General features: G+C 35.3%; 1 pseudogene; it reads left to right on the forward strand.

The window, feature by feature from the left end:
• The first annotated feature begins 1,086 nt into the window (after positions 1-1,086).
• LOC129685423 (60S acidic ribosomal protein P0-like) lies at positions 1,087-2,027 on the forward strand (annotated as a pseudogene).
• Positions 2,028-3,812: the final 1,785 nt, after the last annotated feature.

A 3,812-nucleotide genomic window follows, 5' to 3' on the forward strand; every position in this document is an offset into this window, starting at 1 on the left:
TAATCCCATATATAACTATATATATAAAACTATATATGTATGTGTGTATATATATATATACTGTTGAAAAGCACACTTGATATTTTATATACCATATGCTTACTTTATCTAAGATGTATTTATAAAATATGTGATGCATTACTTATACATTCTCTAATGAAATCATTTGAAAAAACTTGTCAAAATCCAGCTTATTGAAAATGTGGGTCATTACAAAAGGAAAATGTAATTGTAACATTTGCACCCTAAAAGCACTCTGAAAATATGTCAGAGGTAGACAATAGTTTTCCAATATTTAATAAAATTCTTTCTTTTAACTGTAAGATCCAACCTAGAGAATGACATGCTCTCACATAGTGCTAACACCCTTAATTACCTTATTAGTTTCAACAACATTCCTTTTTTTATTCCATCTTTTCATTCTTTCATTTCATCCCAATATTCACAACTAAAAAGAACCTACTTTAATCTATAAACTAAAATCATTTTATATTGCCTCATGTTTATAAAACTACAATTTTAGTCTCAGATCTTTTTGACTAAATAATGTTGAAATCTCAAGAAAGTAAAATAAGGTTGTCCTCTCTACTGTAATTGCAGAGAAACTTCTTCATATTTTCTAGGACACGTAGAGTAGGCTTTGCAGTAAGACATCTCTTAATTTCATCAGAGAAATTTGACCTTAATCAGCTTTTCCGTGCCCCTATAAAAGCCTGTAATTCTACGTGTTCAGGGACTGAGAAATGAATTTCTCACAGAATTGAACATCATGCTTTATTGCTTTGAGATCTTGCAGTAGGAAAATATAGTAGGCATTTTATTTATGAGGTTTCAAGAAAAATAGTTAACAGACTGCACACATCCGAAGTATACTAATTGTTACATTTTGAAACACGTAAATATTCATATATGTAATGAATTTATAGCCATTCAAATAGTGAAATGTTCTTTCAAAAGTTCTTTATGGCCTTTGTGATAGTGGGTTAGATTTACTACTGTCATAATTATAGGCGCTCTCACCAGGCGTCCTCAGTGGAGTGACATCGTCTTTAGACCCTCCGTGGCAATCCCTGACGCATGGACGTGATGCCCAGGGAAGACAGGGCGACGTGGAAGTCCAACTACTTCCTTAAGATCATCCAACGTTTGGATGATTACCCAAAATGCTTCATTGTGGGAGCAGACAATGTGGGCTCCAAGCAGATGCAGCAGATCCGCATGTCCCTCGGCGGGAAGGCCCTCTTGTTGATGGGCAAGAACACCATGATGCGCAAGGCCATCAGGGGCCACCTGGAGAACAACCCAGCTCTGGAGAAACTGCTGCCCCACATCCGGGAAATGTGGGCTTTGTGTTCACCAAGGAGGAACTCACTGAGATGAGGGACATGCTGCTGGCCAATAAGGTACCGGCTGCTGCTTGAGCTGGTGCCGTCGCCCCCTGTGAGGTCACTGTACAGCTCAGAACACTGGTCTGGGACCTGAGAAGACCTCATTCTTCCAGGCTTTGGGCATCACCACTAAAATCTCCAGAGGCACCACTGAAAGTCTGAGCGATGTGCAGCTGATCAAAACTGGAGGCAAGTGGGAGCTAGTGAGGCCACGTTACTGAACATCTCCCCCTTCTCCTTCGGGCTGATCATCCAGCAGGTGTTTGACAATGGCAGCATCTATAACCCGGAAGTGCTTTATGTCATAGAGCAGACTCTGCACGCTCACTTCCTAGAGGGTGTCCGGATGTTGCCAGCATTTGTCTGCAAATTGGTTACCCAACTGTTGCCTCAGTGCCACACACTATCATCAATTGATACAGGCAGGTCCTGGCGTTGTCCGTGGAGACTGACTACACCTTCCCATTTGCTCACAAGGTCCAGGCCTTCTTGGCTGATCCATCTGCATTTATGGCTGCTGCCCCTGTGGCTGCAGCCACCACTGCTGCTCCTAATGCTGCTGCACCTCCAGCCAAGGCTGAAGCCAAGAAAAAGTTGGAGGAATCAGATGAGGATATGGGATTTGCTCTCTTTGATTAATCACCTCCCAAAGCAAACAGTTGAGCTAGCTTATCTTGAAAATCATGGAAATAAAGGCTTACTTAAAAGTTAAAAACTAATAATAATTATAGGCTAATAATAAACATTATTAGACACTACCATTAAACTAACAGCAACAACCAATGACAAGTTTTCTGCAATATTTAAATGATTTATGATTTGTGGAATTTTATATATGTATTTTCGTATTTTTACTCTGCATAGGTATGGTAAATATATACCTGCTATTACATGTATCAATTATTTATTTTTTTAACAAATACAGTATTAAGTAACATGGATACAATGAAATGCACTCACCTACATATGTATATGTAGTTTTTTTAATTAAAGATTATAAAGAATGCACCTTTTATGCACACACTGATTTAGTTCACACAGTCACAAGTAGACAGTTATACACTTTCATATGAATGGAGGCTTAATATTGATATTGTATTGTTTAAATAAAAAAGTCAGAGCACTTTTCAAGTGCTTACCAAATACATTTTCAATGGCAAAGACCAAGGATTTCAGGTCCCTTCATATGTCCTATATATCTACATATGTCTATATTTTGATTATAATCATTACAGTGTACAGTTGGCCATTTTATCAGCATTTTAAGATTTAATTTATTTATTACTTCATATGGATGAATATTTTGTCTGCATGTATATGTGTGCATGTCTGAAGATGGGGAGGCAAAAAGTAGGGGTATGGTTCCCTGGAACTGGAGTTGCAGACAACTGTGAGCTGCCATGAGAGTTGGTAATATGAACACAGGTTTCTGAAAGAGCAGTAATTGCTCTTAAATGCTGAACTGTTTCTTTAGCCCTTCTCTCAGGATGTTAATTTCTGTTTCTATAATGAGCAATTATTTTGGCATTTGTTTTATATTACCTAGTGATATCTCACTTGATTCAATATATATTGTAATTTTCCCTCCTTTAGCTTATGTTTACATAATAAGAATTCTTCATATAGTCTGAATAGTAATCCTTTCCCAAATATATATTTTAGAGATCTTGGTTTTTTTCTTACCTCATGATGTTTGAATACAAAATATGTGTAATTATGTACTTTTATTATATGAACATATAATTGAAACCCAAATGTGTGTTGAAATATTTTTGTACATTCTAAATTGCCTTGGTACATTTAATTAAAAAAATCAATAAAATATAAATGAAACATTTATGCCATACCACTGGTTTTGTTGCATTGACTTGTAAAAATATTTTTTCACCAGTTGCAGTTCATAATTTATGTGGCTTTGTGGTAAATTTTGAAATTGTAGATAGTTCACCTTCTCCAACTTTCTTCTTTCTTTCTAAATTATTGTGTCTGCCATTGACCCTTTTTATTTCAATATAAATTTTGAACTCACTTGTCAAATTCAATAAAATTCCTGTTGGGATTTTGACATAGATTGTATTGAACTTGTAAATCAATTTGTAATGAATTGTCTCTTCATAAACATGAAAGGTCTCCTCATATGCTTTGATATTTCTGAAGTGTTTTACAGGTATCAATATACAAATCTTGCTGCTTTTATTTTTTTCGTAAGTTTGTCTGAACATAAATAATTTGTTAATTACACAATTTTGTACATAGAATTTTATGTCTTTTCTACTAGAATGTTGAAATCAATTTTTCTTTGTTTAATATTTTATCCCATGTGTTTGCTTATGTAATGAGCTAAGTATTGTATGTAGGTACCATAGATTTTTTTTTTTTGCCTTTAAACGATGTCATCTCTAAACATTCTTTTTTCAGTGTTTT

This window comes from Psammomys obesus, unplaced genomic scaffold (assembly GCF_907164565.1).
Source record: "Psammomys obesus unplaced genomic scaffold, mPsaObe1.curated_primary_1811, whole genome shotgun sequence".
NCBI lineage: Eukaryota > Metazoa > Chordata > Mammalia > Rodentia > Muridae > Psammomys > Psammomys obesus.